Raw genomic sequence first — 24447 nt, 5'->3', positions numbered from 1 at the left:
TGGAAGGCAGAGACAGGGGGATCTCTGTGAGCTCGAGGCGAGCCTGGTCTATAGGGTGAGTTCCAGGACAGGTTCTAAAGCTACACAGAGAAACCCTGTCTTGAAAAACAAAAAGAGTGGAGTAGTGATTTTGCTTCTTATTTGCTTTAGTGATTGACACAGCCTCAAGGCTTTTTGTGGGTAATTTTTTTGGGTTATTGTATGTAAGAAGAGTTTATGGAAAGCAAGGAAAAACTGTGTTTCTCTCAGAAGCATGAGCCCTGTGTAGAACCCCAGGAAATTATAATTTCTAACACACTGTGTCCATGTAGAGCAGTGGTTCTCATCTTCCTAATGCTGTGACTCTTTAATACAGTTCCTCTTGTTGTGTGACCCCAACCATAAAACTATTTTATTGCTACTTCATAACAGTAGTTTTGCCACCTTTATGAATTGCAATATAAATATCTGATATGCAGGTCCCAAAGGGATCTCAACCATTGCTGTAAAAGTTTCTGAAGTGAATGTACTCATTCATTCTCACCAGTCTGGAATTTTTCCATCCTGCTTTTAAGACATACTCTCTTCCATTTTGGCGGGGGAGGGGGGGCACCAGTGGGCCAAAACCAAGCCTCAGAAGGACTTCAAAGTTCTGCTTGTGGGTTGTCTGTATCTGGGGTCTCCTTCCTGCCAGTTTTTGTTAAAATTCCTATCATCATGTGGCTTGGATTGTAGGCACTTGTAGTTTCTACTTTTACTTGACCGAAGTGCCATATGATTATCTTTGTGATTGATTTTGTGTGTTCGCTGTTTTTAGATGATTCATTGTCCTCCAGGAGGACAGAAGCTCCCTTTTATTTCCCAGTGCACCCCAGTGCCTATCATATAGTTTTGTTGAGTGAGTGACTGGAAGAACCCAGGTGTGTTAATTATTATAGAATTGGGTCACTCAGATCTACAGGGATCAGGAAATATACTACTCTGTCATTTAACAGTTTTGAAGGTTTCTTTATAGAAATTGGTTTTATAGGAATTAGTCTTATACATTAGGATTCAACTCAGGTTTGAAGGGAGCAGTTGTTCAAAGTGATACAAAATAAGTGGGATTTCGAAAGGATCCATGCTGAGTGCATAGGTCAGCGATAAAGCCCTTGCCTAGTGTGTGCCAGGCCTGGGTTCAATTCCCAACACTACAGAAAATAAAATGAAAAAAAATGAAAGGACCTGTCATGTTCTAGGATAGTCTGTGTTGATCAGCTGGATGCTTTTTTTGAGTGCTTGATATAGCCTACAGCCATGTAAAGGAATGTGGCAGTTACACATCGCACAAGTGCGTCTGTGACCTTTCTCACAGTCTTTTTGTGGATGCTGTCCAGGTGCAGTGTTTTGAGTGACAGGTGACAGTTCTCTTACAGATAAGGAAAACCAGCATTTGGGTACAGAATCTGTTCTAGAGGTTGTTGTTTGGTCTTTCTCAGTCAGTGCTTCCATCCTTCAGGGTTGCTGTACCACACAGAGAATTCAGATGAAAGCTCCAGCCCCTGCTAGCTCATTCACTGTTTTAAAGTGGTGACAGCATAGAAACATTACCTTCACCCAGAACAGTGTTTCTTAATCTGTAGGTCTCGAACCCCTTTGGGGAGTCGGACGACCTTTTCACAGGAGTCAAATATCATATAGATATCCTACATATTAGATATTTAAATAATGATTCAAAACAGTAGCAAAATTATAGTTATGAAGTAGCAATGAAAATAATTTTATGATTGGGGGGTCACTACAACATTGGAACTGTATTAAAGGGTCGTAGCATTAGGAAGGTTGAAAACCATTGACTTATAATCTTGTGTGATTGTGAAATAGCCCCTAAGCTGCTTAAGCTTGTTTTCTGGGAACCTCTGCCTTAGAGCAATTTGAAATACAGGTCATGATTTTAGATATGTGTTTGCTGATGTTTGCTCTCGTTTAAGGAGTCTGGACTGGTTTTTGTTTTTTGTAAGCATTTTTCAGATCTTCAGAACATCTCTTATCTATTTTTTTTCATGTTTTATGCTGAGACTACTTAAGTCTTTTGAGTCTTGGTTTGGAGTTTAAATGAACAATTTGCATTGAAGGAGAAGTTTGTGTGACTGTGGCAAATAGGAGTATACGCGTTGGTCCTTAAGGCAAAGTTAAGTTCCCTGATGCTTTTGTTTTGTCTGAGAAGTTGGCTGGCATTTACTAGAGTCAGGGTGATTGCCAAGTCTTTGGGTGACTAATGAGGCAGTATTTATTGTATGAATTGATTTTAGGCCTAACATTGAATTCATATGTATGTGTAATTAATTCATCTATCTTTTCTCCTTTCTTCTGCCATCTTTCCACTGTTCTCCCTCCCTTTCTTACCCCTATTCCCTTTTCTTCCTCTATGTTGCCTATTATTCCCATTCTCAGTGCTGAGATTGCAGGTACACTTTGATTAGTACATTTTCTTTTGCCTTTTGACCCCACCCCACCCTTTTTTTGTTTTTGTTTTTTAGATGAAAGGCTAAATAAAAGTTAAAAAATCTGCAAAGGTGAAACGAATGGTTTGCTTTTATCTGTATGCCCTATGTACAATTAAAAGGCATCTATTGAAGGGAGTGTTGCAAACTTAGTGGCAGGGACTTTGTTATTCTTTAGTAGTATTCAGTCTCCCAGAGTTTCCTCATGCTACTGTGGTGGTAATCGGATAAAGACATGTAACCAAGCTCTTTGTCAGTGTGTTGGTACTTGGGGAGTAAAAATAAAGAGAGCTCTCTGGGAAGTTTCTAAAAGACATCTGTTTGGAGTGAATCTTATCAGAAAGACCAGAGGACTTTGTAGGGCTTTGTTCTAAGTGACTTTTTAGAATATCTAGGTGGTTGCAGAGGTATAAAAGGACCAGAAATAAACAGGAAATTGTCATGCAATCCAAATTTAAACAATGGGTGGGATGCAAAATGCCTGCTTCTCTTCCTCATCAACTCAGTGAAAGTAAAAATAACAGAAATGAGATTGCAAGGAAAACACACGTGGAACAACCTCTTTCTGTCTAAAATGATTTAGTGGAGTTGAAGTTATAATTTACAGTTAGTGACACTCAGTGTCCCCTTCGAATGCCCTCAGAATGCCTGGCCCAAAGAGTTTTCAGTAACTGAGTTAGTGGCTCTGTGCTTAAATTTCTTTTTCCCATTGCCAATCTTCCCTGGTCTCTTCTCTGCTCCTGGGTGGCCTCTCTTCTACACCCTTCCTGGTGGTTTCTATAGTGTTACTGCTCTGACGCTTTAAATAGTCCTTTCCTGGTAATAATGAGACTGTACATCTTTTTATGCACTTTCTGGCCACTTGACCCATATTTTCATTTGGTTCTTGTCTTTTTAAAATTGACTTGGAGCTTTCTTTTTATATTCAAAATGTACTTTGTTGGTTATTTTCACTGAGCCTTCTTTGCTACTTTTGGATGAATTGAAGTTAGGTTTAATGGGAAGTCTAATTTCTCAGTCTTTTTAGAGTTGGTGCTTTTCCTTTTTCTTTCTTTTCTTTCTTTTTTGAGACTAGGTTTCTCTGTAGCTTTGGAACCTGTCCTGGAACCAGCTCTGTAGACCAGGCTGGCCTCAAACTCACAGAGATCCCCCTGCCTCTGCCTCCCTGAGTGCTGGGATTAAAGGTGTGTGCCACTGCCCAACTGAATTGGTGCTTTTTCTATCTTTCCTTATCCCGAGATCATAAAATTTTTGCTTTTTAAATAATGTATAATTGTACTTTTCACTGCTAACTTTATAAATCCTTTGGAATTGGTTTTGGTGTATAGTATAAAGAAGGGACCTAATTAATTTTCATCTTTTCTGTTGTTCTGAGATGGTCTCACAAACTGTAGCTTAGGCAGGTCTGGAAACACTGCAACAAGGCATGCTTGGAATTCTGGCGTTTCCTCCCTTACCCCCATTTTTGGTCTTTTCCCTTCTCTAACTTTGCTTTCTTTGCCTTCTTCTCTCCATTCCTTTTCCCACTAAGCTATGTTTCTAGCCTTACTTATTTATTTTGCAGTCTTGTTCACAGTTACTCAGACTAGTCCCCAGCTCTGATTTCTTCTAAATCTGCATGCTGGAATCCTACCTACCCACCCTCAGACAACATTACCTAGATAATTAGCCCTGGCTAGCCTATAATTCATTATGTAGGCCAGTTTAGCCTTCTGCCTCTGCCTTCTGAACATGTGCATCTATACCTGTTGTATAGATCATGTTTTGTTGTAAATAGTCAAGAATTGCTCAATTCTGGTTCACAAAGGTTCCCCACCTTCATAAGAGTTTAAAGGAGTTTTAGTTTTACATTTAGTTCTAATTCATTTTGAGTTAATTAAAAACCTCTGCATGAGAGCACATGTGTGCAATGGTGTGCATGTGGTGTCAGAGGACAACTGCGGAGTTGAGTCTCTCCCTTTACCTTCAACTGCATTTGTGGGTCTAAGATCATAAGTCTTATGCTTTAGTCACTGAGCCATCTTGCCAGCACCATTTTGAGTTAGTTTTTTTTTTTGTAGATAATATAAGGTAAGCTTTGGATCTAAATGATTTGTGGGATACTCTTGAGGCCAGGGGCATGCCCAGTAGAAAACCAGTGTCAGTGTTTTGTTTTGAGACAGGGACTCACTAAGTAGCCCCTGGCAGGCATGGAACTGACTAGGTAACTAGTCTGGCCTCAAAAACACAGAGATCTGACTGCCTCTGTGACTCACTGTGCTTGCAGGTCATGCATGTGAGTGTACATGTATGTGTGTGTGTTTGTGTGTGTTTCACTCACTAATCAGATGTGAAAGATGTGGTGAAAACATTGTGTTCCAGATTCATTTCCCTTTAACATCCTGCCTTTGGGTGTATTTCTGAGCAGAGCTGTGTAGTGCTTTGGCTGGCAGGAAATCTATACCATCCACTTTGAGGGGCCATAGGAGGATAACTTGGTGGAGAGGAAGATTGGGGTGATAGGAAAAAGCAAGGGCAGGTCCAGTTGTTGGTGGCCGTGTACAGGTTGACTGATGCATCTCCGATTAAGTTTCTAATAACCCAGAGGCAGCAGAAGCACAGACTTTATACTGACAGGAAAACTAAAGACCTTTGATGGCTTGCTTAGTTTCTCTTGTTGCTGGGCCGTAAGTGTTGTCAGGGATCTATATGTTTGATACCCTTTGTAACACATGTATCTCCAGTTTTGGGATTATCTTCCAGCTGTTAGGAGCTGAGAACATACCTGAAGCACTCGCCAATGTCCCTTCTGCTTTGCGTGGGCACTGCATTTTCTCATTTCAAAGAACTTGGGGATACTCCTACCAGCCATTGTCTAGTTGTCTTTCACTCTGAAGGAGAGTTCAGAAAGCTGGACTGTGGTTTAGGGTTCAGTATGGGAGAGGAGGTAAAGGTGAAGGAGCAGACGGTGGGGTCAGAAGAAAAAAAAGCTAGGCTGCTTTCTGGGCAGCCCAGGGAGTGGCTGTTGACCTTGGCGTACCTTCAGGTTTGGGACCTCAGCAAGCAGAAAGTAGGAGACTGTGTACAGGATATGGATTTGAATTGGGAAACACCTCAAGATAGTGTGTACAAGTGCTAAATTACAATTTTTATATTTTAACATGCATGTACATATATTTCTTGGAAATCTTGTTTTACTTGAGGCTCCAATTCAGCCTGTTTGTGGAGATATCTTGTTCTAATTCTCCCTCTTTTTTTTTCTTTTTGGACAAGGTTTTTCGGTGTAGCCCTGGCTATCCTAGAATCAGCTGTATAGACCAGGCAGTTCTTGAACTAATAGAGATCCGCTTGCCTCTGCCTCCTGAGTGCTGGGATTACAGGCGTGTGTTGCTGCCACCACCCAGCTGGCTTCTGTTTCTGGAGCAGATTCTCCGTGGTCTTTATTGCAACAGTAGAAACAAAGCTAGGACAATGCCAAAGCTGTTGGCTCTTGGGCCTACCTTGTAAATAGCAAGGTTGCTGTTGAAAGGAAGGGTGGTGAGGGAAATCTGTTTGGAAGTGGAATACCATTGGGGATGCTTTGATAAAGGGCATAGTCTTAGGGCCTTTGGTATTGTGCTCAGTTGTTAGTTTTTTTTTTCTTTTTATTTGCTTCTCCTTGTTAGTTAAATGGGCCAAATAATAGAGCCCTAGGCTATTTTTTGAGAGAAATAAATGATATACTCTGTTTCTTACTCCAGGATGGTATAGTGCTTAGCCTAATTAAATGTTTCACAAAAGATAAGTTATTAAAAGTAAATGTTTACATTAAAAGTTTGTCCGTTTTTAAAGTGCTCAGTCATCTGTGCATCTTTGCTCAGTCTGTAAATTGCATCCCAAAGGGAGTGGGATATTTGCATTCTTCCAGGTTAGACTGGGATTCATGAGTCCTCCCTATACCTTACAAAGACCCCAGAATGCTGTAACATACTTTGTCTGGTTTCATCACCTTCAGCTATCATCACTATTTACTGTTTAATATTACTGACTCTTTGTTGATTCTGGTTTATACTTAGATATAATAGAGGAACTCGCTTTGGGAGCATATATGCTGTAACTTGATGCTTCTGTTCAAATGAGATACAGTTCATTACACCTTTCTTTAGAAAGGTGGTCATAAGACCACCCAGGGTCTTAATGATCCAGCATTGTAATCAAGACAGTGGGTCCCTAAACAGACTTGTAGCTTTAGCTAGGGCCTTGTTTGGTGCCCTTCCCTTCCCTGCTGTCGGTTGCAGGAGTGTCCAGGGAACATAGTTCCTTGCTGACTTCTTAGTGGCCTGGTAGTTATTTCAGGGATCTGCATTCAGGTGAAACTGTTCTTTTGACTGTAGAGGCAGAGAATTTCAGGATGAGTCACTACCAGGTGGAGTTGGAGTTTATTAAGACACAACTTTCACATACTTGGAGGGAGGCCGACACACCCAAGTGTGAGTGCGCGGTTCTCAAGAGAGCTGCCCCTCCTGATGTAATAGCCATACTGTGATTGTGGTGACTTTTGAAGTTACATCGTTTAAAGGATTTTTAGAGTGCCCCTCTTTCCCTTTTTCCAGTGAGGTCTTAGAACTCTACTAAGGTGCTGTGGGTGGGAATATGATGAGAAGGTCAAGAGGGAGTTGACATGCTTCCAATCTAGGTGAAGTTTATAGTCCTGGTTCAGGTTCCCAGATAACTAATTGCAAGATTACAATTGGGAAATAAATAAGGCCCCATATGCTCAGGCTGTAAGCATGATTCAATGCCATTTTAACATTCTTACTTATCTCTTTATAAAAGGAGTATTATCTCTATGTAAGGATTTTTTTTTTTGATAAGGTACCATGTAACTCAGGTTGACCTAGAACTAATTGTCGTGCTTCTGTTTTCCAAGTGTTGGGATGACAAGCATGAGCTGCCATACCAGGCTTTATGTGGACAATCTGCATGGATTTAATTGTGTTGGAGTTCTTGACTCTGAGCAGACAAGAGACTTCAGCAGACACTGAACTGAGGTGGGACTTCATTCCCTGGTTATTTTCTCTGTCTTTCTTACTTCACCCCTTCATATTTGATTAAAAGTAAACCAGCTTGACTGAGTTATGGAGATGATGAATACCATTAATACTAACACTTGGGAGGCAAAGGCAGGTGAATCTGTACACTCAAAGCCAGCCTGGTATGTATTTGTGTGCACGTGTGTGTGTGCGCGCACACATACATATACATACATACTGAGTTCCAGGCCAGTCAGGGCTACATATAAAATATAAAAGTCTAAAAATATAAAAGCCAGAAACCAAACACCACCACCAAAAACCAGTTTTGGGTCTCAGCACCCACATGTTGGCTTATAATGGTCAAAAACTTCAGTTCCAAGGGATCTGATCCCCTCTTCTGGCTTTCTCAGTCACCAGGCACATATGTGCTGCACATGCATATATGCAGGCTAAACACATGTATACATAAAATAAAATAAATCTTTTTTGTCATTTTTACTTTTTTGAGGCAGGGCCTCACTATATAGATCAGACTGACCTTGAGCACATAGAGATCCACCTGCCTCTACCTCTTGAGTACTAGAATCAAAGGCTTGTTCTACCACACCTGGTCCTAAAAGATAAGTCTTTTTAAAGAACAAAAAGTTTTGAGAACTCAGAGGAAGGAAGATGTGTCAGCTTAAGACCCCAGTTATACTGTAGGATAATTGCCTGCATGAAGGCCACACAATGAATATTTCAGGCTTTTCAGGTCTTCTACTCCCTGCATCACCAGGGCCTAGCTCTTGTAGTGCAGAAGGGTGCTAGTAAAGGGATGAGCTGCTTGTGAGCAACCAGACTTTATTCCTGGACTCTAAACTGTAAATTTTATGTGATTTTTATATGAATGACACACTGTTATCATATAACCTTGTAAAACTCTAATAACCATTTGAGTTGTACAGAATCTGGTGAAGCCAGGTTGGCCTGCAGGTGATAGTTACTGCTTTGGAGTGGACAGCAATCCGGATACAAAACTGCTTGTTAGTTCTTTGAAGTTAATAGAATTTTTCTTATATTTTTTGTCTGCCCCTGAAAATGTGTGCTTTTTCCTGGTTGAAGCTGAGGTGTTAATGTGCACTGTTGGCTTTTGGACTCTATTCTACCTTCACTGAAGCTCAAAAGTTGATTCCCTCAGCTGGCATTGTGTCAGCTTAGCTGGCATGTGAGGGTCATGCTGTGGCTGCAGCTGCCTGCCTTTCAGTGGCATTTGTTAATTAAGCTGTTTTATCTTTGTTGATTTCTCAAGGACTGACTCTTACAAAAACAGAAAAGAAATAAAATATTTTATTTGTAGTTATGCTAGAGCTATAGCCTAGTTGTATTTTGGATCTCCATTGTATCCCTCCCCATAGGAAGTAGCATTAACTTGAAATTTTTCACTTCAGACAATAGTAATTGAAGACATCATGGTATTACAGTTTGTGGAGAGAGGAAGATATGTAACAGTGTGATGATTCGTTTTATTTATCAACTTGACACAGTCAAAAGACTCCGCAAGGGGTGGCTTAGACCAGGTTGTGGAGGTGTCTGTAGGGAATAATTGTCTTGGTTGGATTGATGTGGGAAGACCCATCCCACTGTGAGTGGCACCATTGTGTGGGTTGAGTCCTGGTCTGTGTTAAGTAAGAGTGGAGAAAGGAAGCTGAGCACTAAACATGCATGCATTCTCTCTTTGTGCTGTTGTCTTTGGATGTGATTAGCTACTTCAGTTCCTGCTTTGACTTCCTGACTTCTGTAGGGACTGTAACCTGTAATTGTAAGCTTTCTCCCCTCACTTCTTTTTGTCAGGACATTCTATCACAGCAGGAAAAATGAAACAAGGATCAGCAGGAGAAACATTTCTCACTTTCTTGAGACAAGATCTCACTCTATAGCTTAAGTCGACCTCAAACTACATACTTCTTCTACCTCAAAAGTACAGAGGTCACACGTTAGCCATTATTCCTGACCAGAAAAGGTGTTTCTGAGAACTATAGACCCGAGTTTAAGTATTACATTTAAGCACTTTTTTGTTTGTTTGTTTTTTTTTTTCTTTCCCCGAGACCGGTTTTCTTTTTATAGCAGTTCTGGCTGTCTTGGAACTGCTCTCTAGACCAGACTGGCCTTAAACTAACAGAGATTTGCTTGCCTCTGCCTCCTGAGTGCTTGGGTTAAAGGCATGTGCCACCACCATCCAGCTGAATTAAATGTTTTTACTGCTATTGTTTTTGGTGTAAACTCAGTGACTAAAGTGGTTTTTGTTGTTGTTTTTAAACACTCTTGGACTGGACCCTGACTTTTGATAAGTTAATTTGCTTCCTGTTCATCTCAGGACCTTTTCTGTACAGTATTTATGATGCCAACTTTTGAAGTTACTGTGTAGTTACTATATGAAGTGGTATGTAAATGAATGAATTAGTGTCTCCCACATTTAGTTATAATTTTACTGCTAAAGATTCTCCTCAGGACTTTACTAGCTTGTACTTGAGGTGGTTCATTAGTTAATTCATTTGCTGAATGTTTGTTAAATGTTTTGTGCCTGGAACAGGAGTTGTTCTGAAGGTATATATATGAGAAATGTGATGGCACAGCTTAGTGGTCAGTGTGCCATGCTTTGCTGTGTGATGTGCAGTGTGCTCAGGGAACCTATAGGTGGTGCCTGAGATTAAGGCTTGACAGATACTCATTCTTTGCTGGCAGCAGATGGCCATCATGTATCTCTATTTCTTTTAAAACAAACAGACAAAAACCCTTTAACATAAAAAGTTAAAACAAACAGACAAAAACCCTTTAACATAAAAAGTGCTTGGCCCAGGAACCATAAAGAAATGACTAGGCTATATGGGGGAAATTAGTCCCTTGGAGAGGGGAGTTGGAAAAGGAAATTCTGCTCACATATGAAGACATGGGGGTGTGAGAAGCTGGGTGTTGTGGACTGAAAGTTATGGTCATGTCTGGAGTGATACATGTTGGGTTAGGTTGAGAAGCTTCTATTGACAGTATTAAAGCAGCTTGCACTTGATTCTGATAGAAACTTTGGGCCCCAGAATGACAGTAATAGATTTACATGTCAGAATGATTCCACTGGAGTTATAGGGCTCAAAAGGAAGATGTCACAGTCACCTACCTGAGAAGGGAGAAGGACCCATACTTTATCACCATCTTCATAGAGTAAAAAGCTACTTTGCTGTAGCTTAGTTAGCAAGACAAAGGGGTTAAAGTTCAGAGCCTGATATGTTCTTGTAGCCTTGTGATTATGTTGTGCAGAAAAAGACCTTAATTAGGGAAAGAGTGGAGGATTGATTTTTTTTGAAGCCTGTTTGTGCAAGCTCTGACCATGAAAAGAAAGTCAAGTTTCCACGAATTCAGGGAACAGGAGGGCAGTTCTCTGGTGCCCTCTTTGGTAACTAGCTCATGAAGTTTTTTTGGCTCCTTTCTTTCCCCTCTGGGGTGAAACTGTAAATTATTGCTCTGAGGCAGGCACCACAAACCCCTGAAACTGTGTATGAATGAATGAGCTCCTGTACCTCAAGACCAGAGAAGAGGTGTGACGTTCCTTGGTGTTAGACTGTACTTACCTGACAAACTGGAATAGTGCCCATGAAGAAAGACCAGTTAGTTACCTTTAAAATAGCTGTCTGGGCCGGGTGGTGGTGTTGTATTCTTTTAATCCCTTCACTCGGGAGGCAGAGGCAGGCAGATTTCTGTGAGTTCGAGTCCAGCCTGGTCTACACAGCTGGTTCTAGGATGGTCAGGGCTATACAGAGAAATCCTGTCTCGATAAACCAAAAAAATAAAGTAAGTGGGCTAGAAAGATGGCTTAGTGGTTAAGAGCATTGCCTGCTCTTCCAAAGGTCCTGAGTTCAATTCCCAGCAACCACATGTGTCTCACAACCATCTGTAATGAGGTCTGATGCTCTCTTCTGGCCTGCAGACATACACACAGACAGACTATTGTATACATAATAAATAAATAAATAAAGTAAAAAATAAAAAATAATAGCCGTCTTTATGCAATCCAAGCTGTTAGGCAAACTCATACTTACAACTGTGTCCTAAGTTGAATGTATCAGTCAGCAATTAAATTTTTTTTTTTTTAATTCCCCTTGGGCCACTACCCTTAAAGGTAAAAGGACTCAACTTTGCTCTTATAGGCAAGCCAACTGTTTGGGACCTTGATGGGACTGAAGTGTCTTCAGCATGTTGTTGAACATTAGGCAAAGCTAAAGGTTATAAACTGTTAAGAGTAGTCTAAAATTTTGCATGACTGTGAGATAGGATTTGTTTTGGAATGCTGTGTTGTGTCTTTGGATTAGAAGTATATACCAGTGAGATGTAAAACAGCACATTTGTGATGTCCTGGTGAGCCCCTACGTTAGAGCAGGGCAATAGGGCAGCTGGTGACCGATTGTTGAGATGCATACTATTTTAGTGAGTGGGTTGGAGCATAGATCATAGCTGTCCCTGCAGAGATGTGAGATACCTGTCCTACCTGGATAGAATTTAGGGAGGAGAGATTGGAGATTGGTTATCTCAGACTCTGACTTCTCTTAGGGGCAACAGGTCATGAGCAGCAATAGAAGAAATAATTGAGTGTTGTAATGGTAGAAAAGTCACAATAGACCTGTATGGTTTCAGGTGTCATTCTCAGATTTCAGGCCTAGGCATAGTTGTGACTTAATGCTCTCCCAACTCACTGTTGGGAGAATGAACAACAATATGTATGTATGTTTTATGGGCTTTGGCAAATGCAGAGTGCCACATACTCATGCTATTGAGTACTTACAAAGCCATCATACCATGGCTTTACAGAGTTCTTTGTGGTTTGCCCGTTGATCCTCTGCTACTAGACCTGGCCACTATCTCCCTGGCCTTGTCTTTTCCACAATGCAGTGAAACTGGAAGCACTATCTACAGCTTTTGCAAACTGGTTTCTTTACTTATCAATGTGCATTTGAGGCTCCTCCATGTAGCCTCCTCCATTTTTTTTATTTTTGAGACAGAATCTCACTATTTAGCCCTGGGTGATTTAGAATTTGTAGAGAAAGGAAGATCTGCCTGACTCTGTCTTTTAATGTTCCTTCTTAGTTAAGCAAAGGCTCCAACTTTTCTTTGGGCAAAATAGTTCTTTATAAAGGGCAGGAGAGATGGCTCAGCGGTTAAGAGCATTGACTATTATTCTGAAGACCCTGGTTCAATTCCTGGCAGTCACAGGGTAGCTTATAACTGTTACTTCAGTTCTAGGGTATCTGAGGCTCTTTTCTGGTTTCTGCAGGTACCAAGCATACAAGTGGTGCACAGACAAACATGTAAGCAAAACACACACACACACACACACACACACACACACACACACACAATCAATCCTTTAGTGCATGAGACCTAGAAAAGTGAATTATTTTTGTCAATCAATAAAAAAAAATTTTAAAAAAGTTCAAGAAATCTTTTCTTTTTGGTAGAGAATATGCATAGTTATGTATAGTGTCGTTTGCTGTGACATTAAAAAGTGAAGCTGTTGTCTATAGTGGTGCATAGCTGTAGTCCCAGATACTCAGGAGGTTGAGGAAGTAGGATTGCTTAGGACCAGACTAGGCAACAGAATGATACTTTATCTCAAAACAAGTAAACACAAGCAAAAAACAAACACCAAAATAAACATCCCCCCAAATGAAAGTTACATTTTTTTATACAAGTGAGCATGATTCTTTCTGTATATCTGTCATATCTGACATCTGTCCTAACATATCTTTTAGGGATTTGAATAAAAAACAGGCACCATGCTGGGAATTGGCTCATTTTGGGGGATTATAAAACATTTTGACAGGTTATAATGTGATAATTCAGTAAAAATTATCTAGAATAAATGTAAAATGGAAACTGAAGGGGAAAAGCAGTGGCATGTTAGCTCTACCTGTAGTAGATGTGAACAGAGATAGAGGCTCATTGCAGTAGGGTGTGTACTTGCATCAAAGGACAGTTGCTGGGTAGTTCAGCAGAAAGAATGTTACTTGCTGACAGATTTGGATAAGGAATGTGGGAGAAAGAGATGAGTGAAGGATTGGCCTGAGCATCTAGATGAGATGGACATTGTAAACTGAGGTGGTGAACTGTAAAGGTTTATTATTTATTTATTTATTTGAGACAGGCTCTCACTAACTGACTGCTGTGAACTGTAAAGATTTGGAAGGCAAGATCAATACTACTCTTTGAGACATCTGTTGGACCTTTAATGATGCTGCCCTTTAAGGAGTCTAAAGATGGTCTTTATAAATACAGAGTCAGTTCTTCAGGTTTAGTCAGGAAAATAGAAACTACCATAGACTCATTTTAAATACATGGAATTAGGTCTCCCTTGATAGAGTATTGGTAACAATATTAATTGGGTAACAATTAGCACTTTCCAGGAGTATCTGTGGGGTTAGTTATGCTGGGCAGTTTCAGCAATTACTGATTGCTGTGGTTCCTGGGGTATTATTATTATTATTATTATTGTTGTTGTTGTTATTATTATTATGGCAGCTGGGAATTCTTAGCAGAGGTTACAGAAGGTTTTGGTTCTTTGTTAATTTCCTTTCTACACACTGACTAACCTAAGGACAGAGTTTTCTTTCATCTTACCAGTATTGTAAGACTTTGTTTCTCTGTTAGCTCTGACTGGTTTTTAGAAAGCGCGAGTTTCTGGGATGTGGCTCCCACATCTCTATGCTGCAGATGGTGAAATATAAATGCATGTAGGGTTGACAAGCCAGACAGTTGGGTTTACAGATAAGGTTCAGAAGAGAAGTCTGAGATGATATGAGCATGCAGATAGCATGTCCAGGTGGTAATGCCTACATGACAAGCAAAGGGATGGAAGGATAGAGCTTTGGGAACTCTAGAACTAACTTTGGGAGGAGAGGAGGGACTGCTTGAGGGATGGAAAGAAGCCCAAAGAAGATGAGAAAATGATGTAACTGCTGACAGATTCAGTAGTGTCCATTGGGCTTAGCTATGTTGAGGTCCTTGGTAATCTTGAGTGGGTGTTCATGTGGTTGGGTTGAAGAAATACATGGAAGAGAGTTTGTGATGCTGAACATATTGTGTGTGTGCTTATTTATAGGATTATTTGTGGCACAATTGCTGTTATGTCTTTGTGGGATAATTTGCTCATTTGCAGTATCATAGGATTGACTTGTCTGGTCTTCTTTGCCAAGGGAATTGAGTTTTTCTGGTTCTTCTTAGCCAGAGGACAATTGTTTAAATCTCTCTTGCTTCCTTTTTCCCCCTTCATCTTCCTGTTGGGGGTACTTCCTTTTTTTTTAAAAAAAAAAAACCTCAGTTTTTCTTCACAATGACTGGTTCTGGAATTATTTTCAGTGTTTCAGTTACATGAGTGGAAGTCTGTTGAAGGAGCTCCTCAGGTTACACACTCAGCAGCATTGATTGCATCTCCTTCCACCAACAAAATGACTTAAATTGTTAGGATGTTGTTGGTTAAGAATTAGTGAGTTTAGCTCTTTTTTAGCAGTTAGCACCAAATGTGTTTCTAATGGCTAATCCTACTTGCTCAATCCTAGTCGTATATTTTTTTTAAAATGTAATTCTTTATTGATACTTTGGAAATTTCACATCATGTACCCCAATCTCACTCATCTCCCAGTCCCTCCCTATCTGCCACTCATCCCTGCAGTTTGCCCCCCAAATTAATTAAAAACAAAACAACCAAAAACCAAATTGCTCCTCCATCTTTCCAACACCTTCATTCATCCTAGTACTAGCCAATATGGTTTATAACTTGTCAGTGCTCATGTCAGTGTTGCCCACCTCGATAAAGAGCTCTTTTGTCATAGGTTCTTTGTAAAGCTCAGCTTATACTTTTTGAAAAAAGTTCATGGGGGAAAAAGTAAAAAACCAGGCAGTGGTGGCACATACCTTTAATCTCAGCACTTGGGAGGTAGAGGCAGGTGGATCTCTTGAGTTTGAGGCCTGGTCTACAGAGCGAGTTCCAGGACAGCCAGGGATACTCAGATATCTCTGTTCTTGGACAAACAGACAGACAGAAAAAATACATGGGTATATGTGCCTGGTGCCCACAGAGTCCATAAGAAGATGTCAGATCCCTTAAACTGGAGTTACAGATGGTTATGAGCTGCCACGTGGGTACTGGGTATTGAACTTGGGTCCTCAGGAAGAGCAGCCAGTGCTCAACTACCCCTCCATCTCATACTTGTTTTAACAGAAATGTTTATGTGGCTTCTATAGGAACTCAAAATAGTAGTGCAAATATAAGAGTGCTAAGGAGTCAGTGCTTGTATCTCTAATTTCTTCCTTGTTTATTGTGTGACCTTTGATAGTTTGCTTATTTGATTAAGATTTAGTTTCCTTCCATGTAAAATTGAAGTAGTATTAGTGAGCTGAACATGCCAAGTACTTGAAAATGTGAGTGGATAGTAGTTTGATTACTTGGGTTAGTAAGTGATGCATGGTAGAAACCCTGTTTGTGGTGGATTATACATTAGAATGAGAAGCATAGTGGCAACAGCAAAAAGGTGTGTATGAGAGAGAAGAGTTTCTAGGACCCCAGCTATCTGCTTGTATTGATCTTAAAATATACTCATTCATTCAAAAAATGGTAGGGACTCTCATTTTATAGATGCTTTAGAGAGTTGAAAAAATATATTTCATTTTGTAATAAGTCAAGTTTCAATTTTTCTTTATCCACCTGGAGGAAAATAACATAAGTATTTTAATTATATAATTTGTAGACTCTCTACTTTAGGCCCTATTTGAACTAGTTCATGCTGTCATTTTATCAGTTTCCTAGTTAAATTGTATTGTTTTATATTCTTAAATAAGATTGGATTAAGGAACAATTAGAACATACCATGTCTTAAGTTACCCCTGGCTAAAATAGCAAGCATTCAGTGGCCTTAGTGCTACTAGAATGAAATGCTTACTGTTTAATGTCTACTTACAGAGCAAAATAAAATGGTTATTGGGCTGGAGAGATTAAGAGCACTGACTGCTCTTCCAGAGGCCCTGGGTTTGTTTTTCCAGCACTCACGTGTAGCCGTGCAGCTACAACTGTTTGCAGCTCCAGTTTCAAGGGATCCGACACCTTCTTCTGGCCTTCTTAGGCACGAGGCATTCATGTAGTATACACACAAGCATTCAGACAGAACATTCATACATATAAAATAATGGATCTTTAAAAAAGAAGAAAATAGACATAAAACTTTAAGACACGAAGCTAATATATTATTTACTTATTACCCTGAGGTAGAAGTTAAGTTGAAAGAGGCATAGTAAAAGTAAAGGAGAATAGCTTGGAGTGTGTACAGTGTTGTTTGAGCTATGTCTTTGACAGTGGGATTAGGAAAAGTTGTGGTTTGTTATTAGTTTTTAAGAAGATTTATTATGTTTTATGTGTATCTCTGGTTTGCTTGCATATATATATGTGTGTGTTTGTGTGTGTGTGTGTGTGTGTGTGTGTGTGTGTGTGTGTGTGTACCATTTGTGTGCAGAGTCTGTGGTAACCAGAACTGCAGTTACAGATGGTTATTGGCTGACATGTAGGTACTGGGAATGGAAACTGGAACCTCTGGAACAGCATTCTCTTATTTGCTGAGTCATCTCTTTAGTCCAATTATTAGAGCTTTTTAAAAAAATTTAAAGAGCGCGCTGGGTGGTGGTGGTTCATGCCTTTAAACCCAGAACTTTGGGAGGCAGAGGCATATCTTTGTGAGTTGGAGGCCAGTATGGTCTACAGAGGGACTTTCAGAACAGTCAGGGCTATACAGAGAAATCTTATTTCTTTTTTTTGTTGTTGTTTGTTTGTTTTGTTTTTTGTTTCTCTGTCCTGGAACTCACTCTTTAGACCATGCCTCTAGGCCTCCAATTTACACAGAGATCTGCCTGCCTCTGCCTCCCTGGTGCTGGGAATAAAGGCCTTGTGTCACTACCGCCCAGGCATTGTGTGCTTTTTTTAAAAGAAAAGCAAAAAACCTGATGAATCCATTTAATACGGCCTGTATGTGCATGGGTGTAGGACCATCTACTGAAGCAGGTACTCTAAGCGGCAGTCCAGAGGCAGTGGACAGCTGCAGCAAAATGATATTTGCCAGACACATCACTGTATTGTTTGTACACATAAACTCAGTGACTGTGCCTGTGTGTTCAAGGTCATGCAAGGTAGAAATCTAATATGGGTGGTGGTAGAGGCTCATGCAAAGAGCAACCTATATCTTTGTTTCATGATTGCAAAGTTCTATCTTTAGGCTACTAAAAGTTTGTGTCTTTGTGTTTCTTCTAAGTTGCCCTCCCTCTACTCTGGCCTCCCTTCCTTGTGTTTGTCTGTCTTCTGATTAGAGGCCTTTAGCTCATGTCTTTATTTCCTTGGGAATTCAGAACTTCTTTGGAAGCTTTAAGCATGTGTGTGGGCTTTAAGTTTTTGCATCAGGATATTCTGTACAGGCCTTCTGTCAGGGAATCTGGTGTTGTCTAGTCTTTCCTATTTGGCTAACAGTTACTTTCCTGCAGGATAAAGATCTAGATGCCAGATTCTAGGAGTTGAGTGTATTATGTGGTGGGAAGCTGAAGTCAGTGACTCAGTCTACCTCTGTGTGAAAGGTACTCTGCCTTTTCCAGAGAGTGGCTCCTGGTCTACTCTCAGGTGGTGAGAGAGGGGGCCATATGGAGGCAGGTTGCCCATGTTCTCTGCAGCATTGGCAGTCTTCACACCTCAAGGTTACTGCACTCAATGCTTCTGTTTCTGACCCTTTGTTCACCCTGCTGTGGAAATGGAATTGATGCCTTGTCTTTTTAGACCTTTGGTCTGTTAAGTCAGACTGTGCTTCCCATTTTAAAATTGTCTGTCTTTGGTCCAGAATATTGCCCTTCCCCTGGTATTTCTATTTGTTTTGATGTCTTGAAGCTTTTCCAGTTTATCAAAGTTTCTGTTCTTTTTAGTTGGCTTTGACCTGTATTTGATTTTTGAACTGTGTTTTATCTCAGCCTAGTTTTAGTGGGAACAAGCAGAAGGTTTGTATGTTGTTGCTTATCTTGAACCTTGTCATTTTTTCAGCAGGTTATGCTTATCGATTATCTAATAGTTTTTAGTTACACATATGTATCCTCTTCACTGGGTTCAGGTTTGCAGATAGCTTCCATGTGTTTGTCTTTAAATTCATTCATTGTGCGGGCAGTGCTGACGCATGTCGTTAATCCAAGCAATCAGGAGGCAGACAGGTGGATCTTTGTGAGTTTGAGGCCAGTCTGCTCTACAGAGTGAATTATAGGACAAACTTCAAAGCTACAGAGAAATCCTATCTTGAAAAACAAAACAAAACAAAACAAATTATACTTTGTCTAGCTGTTTTCATGGTGGACATGAGGAGAATTCTAAGAGGGTGAGCATGGTGGGACTTCATTAGAGGAGTGAAATGAGCGGGTGGTTAAGCTTAGTGTTAGAGCAATAACCCAGCATCCCTAATTCTGTTAAGTAAGTAAATAGCAGTGAAATAGAGATGTTATGTGTGCATCTTGTCTCTTCCAGGTCTCTGGACTACAATGAAAAGAAGAAACAGATACTAGGAATATTTTTTATAACAGCTATTTGGTTTTTTTTTTTTTTCTCAAAGTCACTGCTGTCTTCTGAGCTGTGAGTACATTTCTCTGTCTGTGTTTGTACCTTGGTGATGCTTATTGGGTTTTCTTTCCCTTGTTCAGAGTCTCTGACATACAGGAGCAGCAGCAGGATGTAACTGATGGATAGGGCCGGGAAAACCTGTAGTTTGTGTGTGGAGTCTTTTTATGTGTCTAATATTAGCATTATGATATTGGTTGTTCATAGAACAGTGCTTGGGAATCGCTCTGGACATTATAAACACTCTGAATTATAGTTACTTATTAAATTCTTACAACCAACTTAAGATCAAGATCTGCTGTTTTACATTTACATAAACTCATAACAGAGAAGTTAATAGTTTCCAAGTTAGAAGTGTTGGTACTGGTGACTGTGACTTTAGAAGAGTGTTCTTTATTCGTGTTTTACTTTCATGAGTGCTGGCTTCAGATTTTGTCCTAGATTACTTATATCTCCCTATTTATTCAGGGCATAGGTCCTTAACCCCAAGTGGGATGCCTGAAATTTCAGATAGGACCAGACCACATGTGTGTTATGTTTTTTTCCTGTACATGGGTGCTTGGATCCAAACTCAGGTTCTTAGCAAGTAATCTTTTCCTACTTACTAAGCCATTGCCCCAGCCCCACTTAAGTTAATTTTTCTACCTAAACCTAGTTTCTCCTTGGACAAAGGGATTATAGATTTTTCTCTTAGGAGATTGTTATGAAGACACTGTGAGATACATTTAATGTATGTTCAGCACTCAGTACCATTAGCAGTTGTGTTACTTAGGGTTACTATTGCTGTGATAGAACACCAAAAGCAACTTGGGGAGGAAAGGGTTTATTCACTTATTCTTCCTTATCACAGTTCATCTTTGAGGGAAGCCAAGGTAGGAACTCACATTGGGCAAGAACCTGGAGATAGGAGCTGATCCAGAGATCATGGAGGGGTGCTCCTTACTGGCTTGCTCTTCTGATTTGTTCAGCCTGCTTTCTTATAGAACCAGGACCACAAGCCAAGGGGTGGCAATACCCACAATGGGCTGGACCCTCCCATCAGTCACTGACCCTGACCACATTTTAATAGTTTGTTGATAAAGAAATGTTGAAAAGTTTATGGACTTTATTAGACCTGGACAAGTGCCTCCTTACCATTGCAGGGCACTCTATTTGTTCCTTATAGCTATATAGCACAGTGTGCAAAAGCAAGTAGAAGAAAAAAAGAGCACATCCCTGCCCCTCTCAACCTGAATGTAAGAATCCTAATAAATGCAGTCTGTCTCCTTCTAGGACCAAACTTTCTCCCACTTTGAGCATTTGTTTTGCTTTTTGTTCAAGACTATCATGTAGTCCAAGCCAGCCTTAAACACACTATGAAGCTGAGACTTGCTTGCTTTCTTACTGCTCTGACAAACCCCTGACAAGAAGCAACTCAAAAGGCAACTAAGAAATGTTGAGAGTGAGAGAACTCGTCTTCTCCAGGGAAGAGTGTGTCAGTTGGTTATCCAATACCAAATGATCAGCCTTGAAAACATATACATACAAGAAACATGCAGACTGAACAGGTTGTATTATATGTTTTGGAACACACATAGACAAAGAGAGCAAGGGCAGGAGAACATAGGGAGGTTTGGAGGAAGGAAAGGAAAGGAAAGGGAGAAATGATGCAATTATTATCACTACAAAAAAGCAGCAACCCAAGGAAAAGGTTTACTATGACTCAAAGCAAGGGTACAATCTGTCATGGAATGGAAGGCACAGTGGTAGGAGCATGAAGCAGCTGGTCATAATGCATCTATACTCAGGGACAACTGCTGAGTGTACTAATGTACACTTTTTTTGTTTTTTAAATGTATTTAACTTTATTTTATGTGCATTGGTAGAATGGTGTCAGAGTCTCTGTAACAGACAGTTGTGAGTTGCCATGTGGGTGCTGGGAATTGAGCCAGGGTCCTCTGGAAGAGCAGTCAGTGTTCTTAACTGCTTAGCCATCTCACCAGCCCCTTGATGTATACTTTTAATTGCAGTGCACAGGAGGCAGAGATAGGCAGAACTCTGTGATTTTAAAGACAGCCTGGTCTACATAGCGAGTTCCAGGCCAGCCAGGACTACATGATGAGACCCTGTCTTTTATATATAATGACACATATATCTTTATATTTACACACACACACACACACACACACACACACGCACACAAAATACTGACAGTACAAGTCATAACCTCCATGCTTGATGTTTATAAGTATTCATTGAAGCTACACTTTTCTGTTAGCAGAAACTAGGAACTGAGCATTATTTGCAAGCTTTACAGAAATGATAATATATTCAAAATGCATTTAAAAAGGAAATGCAAATTAGAAGAAACATTAGTAGCTTGGCAGATAGCACTGTTCTATCTGTTAAAAGTGTGACTACCACATGTACATTTGAACAACCACAAAACTAAGATTTGACGAAAAGCACTGGAGAAGTTGGCACAGCTCTAGGGAACTCTGGGCAAATTTTCTTAACTGTAGACTCAGTTTCTTATCTATGAAATAAGTACATAAAATCACTATCTTATTGGATTGCTATGTAAAATTAAGTAAAAACTAGGGAGAAGTACTTTCTGTATAACTATAAAAACATGAGTTCAAATGTCAAGACTCCATGTAAAAAGCCAGGTGTGTGACCTGGAGAGATGGCTCCGTGGTTAAACATGATTACTGGGTTGGGTATGGCAATGCATACCTTTAATTCCTAGGACAAGGGAGGCAGAGGCAGGAGGATCTCTGGTTTTGAGGCTAGCCATGACTATATAGGGAGACTCTTTAGAAAAAACACGAGTGATTGAGTCTCTTGCAAAAGACCCAGGTTCAGTTCCCAGCACTCACCTCAGTCTGCTCAGAACAGCTTGTAATTACAACTCCTAGGGATCAGATGCCTCTGACCTCTACAGATAACCACACTCAACATGAACACACACACATAATTAAAAATCAGTCTTTAGAAGAAAAAACCCCCAGATTTGTAGTACAAGCATCCATACTCCCAACATGCATTTGGGGATAAGAGGCAGAGCCACAAGAATCCCAGAAAGCTCAAAGAACAGGTAGTTTGTAGAGACATCTTAAACAAAGTAGAAAGTGAGGAACACTTGAGGTTCCTCTAACCTCCATATGAGTGCCATGGCACATACATTAAAAAAAAAAAAAGATTCAAGCAGAGTGTGGTGTCGCACACCTTTAGCCCCAGCACTTGGCGGGCAGAATTAGGTGGACCTCTGAGTTCGAGGTCAGTCTGGTCTACAAAGTGAGTTCCAGGACAACTAAGGCTAAACAAAGAAACCTTATTTTTACAAAAAAGGAAAAAAAATGTAGAATTCACCAGATACAGCTACCACGACTGTGACTATAATGTTCTAACCCCAATTCCTCAATCACAATGTCAAGACTGAAATGTGTGCTCTTCACACACCTGGGTATAAATAGGAAGCTTCAGACTGAGTTCAAAACAAGGCTCTGCCCATCCATGAATTCTGTGCATTCATATGGAAGGAACTACAGTGTCTGCAATTGCAAAGACTGTGTCCAGGCCTTATTTCTGTCACTCTGCCTCTGCATTTCAATATGTGCAGTGCTTCTTTTCAAAAGTAAGCAATCTGTCAACTCTCACCTTTTTACCATTTTATCTTTGAGAGCTGGTTTTCCCTGTGGCTCTAGAGATCACCCTGCATACCTCCATAACATGTTCTCAAGTCACCTGCTTGCCCTCTCCAAACATAAGCTAATTACTAAGCAATCTCCTAAGTTTCTCCTGGAGTTCATCTGGTTCTTGGATAGACTGAAGCAGCAGCACTACAGCACTGACTTCTACACCAGTGAATTGGCTTGAATACCCCAAGGCCAAAATCATTACATTTCTGTGACAAGTATTCTTAAAGAATTTTTCCATGAAGCAGGATATGAAACACACTTTTAAATTTACCACTTGGGTACATGTGTTTTGATATGCTTTATGTTCAAGTTTTAGGACTACAATAAAAAAAACTTTTCATCCATGTTTAATAATGGGAACCTAATTCCCATGTAATCTAGTTTGAAGTTCCCAAGATGCTGTCTGTATTAAGGTGGTATGGTATGTACAATTTAGTAAAAGTCCCAGCAGACAAGATTTTTAAGTCACTGAAATCTATACAAGGCCAGGCTTTTTTTTCCCATTTATTTCTACACTAAGAAGACTCCCCCTTGAGGAAGGCCTGTTCACAGCAAGGTTCCCCAGGAAGGAATCCTCAGTTTTTTGCACTTAGTTTACCTGTCCTCTCCCTGGTAATAGAAATGGATAAAATACTGTAGGTTACTCTCATAGTAAAGGTAGGCCTCCAGTGTTCCCTCCTTTCACAGAAAATGGGGGTCAAAGATGGGCAAGCTAGTGGGAGGTTACCTGGCTATATTTTTGGGAAGGCTTCACAGCTTACAGAGAAGTTGAGGGCCTTTAGCTAGATCAAAGCCAATGGGAAGTGTAGGTTGTAACAATTTTAAGTTCAAGAAAATAAGAAAACAGAACTTGAACAAAAAAGAAAACAGAGTTGTACTACATAAAATTTACTCCACAATGAGCAATGTTTACACAATCACAAACATTAAAAAGTAAAGTGTGGATCCAATAAAAAATTATAGAGTCAAGCAGAAAAGACAGGGGAGAGGTACCGTGAAATTGTCCTCTGGGCATGGCACAGCCACTGCAGTATTGAATAGAACAGCATACTCACACCCCAGAAGACCCTCACAAGATAAGACCTATTACTATTCCCTCATAAAAGGGACAGGAAAGATCATGAGTAGACTCTAACCTGAAATTCTAGCTACTATACCCTCTTGAGCTCACCCCAGTAATTTATTGATAAAAACTCCCTACCTGCCCTGTCATTAAGGTTGACATGGACAACAAGCACAGAAATCCTGTTATGAAATGGATTGAATTGCTGAAAGCAACAGCTAAAACAAAGAGCTGAATCCAGGAGCGTCTGGGAACTCTTGGTGGGCAGGACTGAAGCCTGCTATTTTTGCCTGGCCATTTCAGCACTAACTTCTGGTACAAACACCAATTTAAAGGAGGATTTATGATTACATCAAGCTGAATAAAACCCATTGTACAAGTGTTCAGCAGAGACATTTCAAATAGCATACAAGTGATTTCCTAGGACCAAACCACAATATCCTTTCTTATTTATTTTAGTTTTTTAAATTGTGTATTATTTTATGTGATGGAGGTGTTCTGTCAATATGTATATATGTTTACTACATGCATGTAGTACCCATGGAGGTGTCATGATGAGAAAAAGGTATAAGATTTCCCTGGAGATGGAGTTATGAATGGTTGA

At 40.1% G+C, this 24447-nt stretch overlaps 1 protein-coding gene across 9 annotated transcripts in view; it reads left to right on the top strand.

The window, feature by feature from the left end:
• The window catches only part of Ptk2 (protein tyrosine kinase 2), a 192908-nt gene that overhangs the window by 3935 nt on the left and 164526 nt on the right, over positions 1-24447 (top strand). For 6 of the 9 annotated variants that reach the window (XM_087898835.1, XM_087898838.1, XM_087898837.1 and 3 more), the window contains exons 2-3: positions 7351-7471; positions 19011-19115. The exons of 1 other annotated variant lie outside the window; for it this stretch is intronic. The gene's annotated coding sequence lies outside the window, so the exon portion shown is untranslated. The remainder of the gene's footprint in view (positions 1-7350; positions 7472-19010; positions 19116-24447) is intronic. 2 more of the 9 variants (XM_087898836.1, XM_087898840.1) reach the window with 1 other exon arrangement.

Source organism: Myodes glareolus, chromosome 19, assembly GCF_982192425.1.
Source record: "Myodes glareolus chromosome 19, mMyoGla1.1, whole genome shotgun sequence".
NCBI classification, from domain to species: domain Eukaryota; kingdom Metazoa; phylum Chordata; class Mammalia; order Rodentia; family Cricetidae; genus Myodes; species Myodes glareolus.
This window is presented reverse-complemented; position numbering and strand designations above follow the sequence as displayed.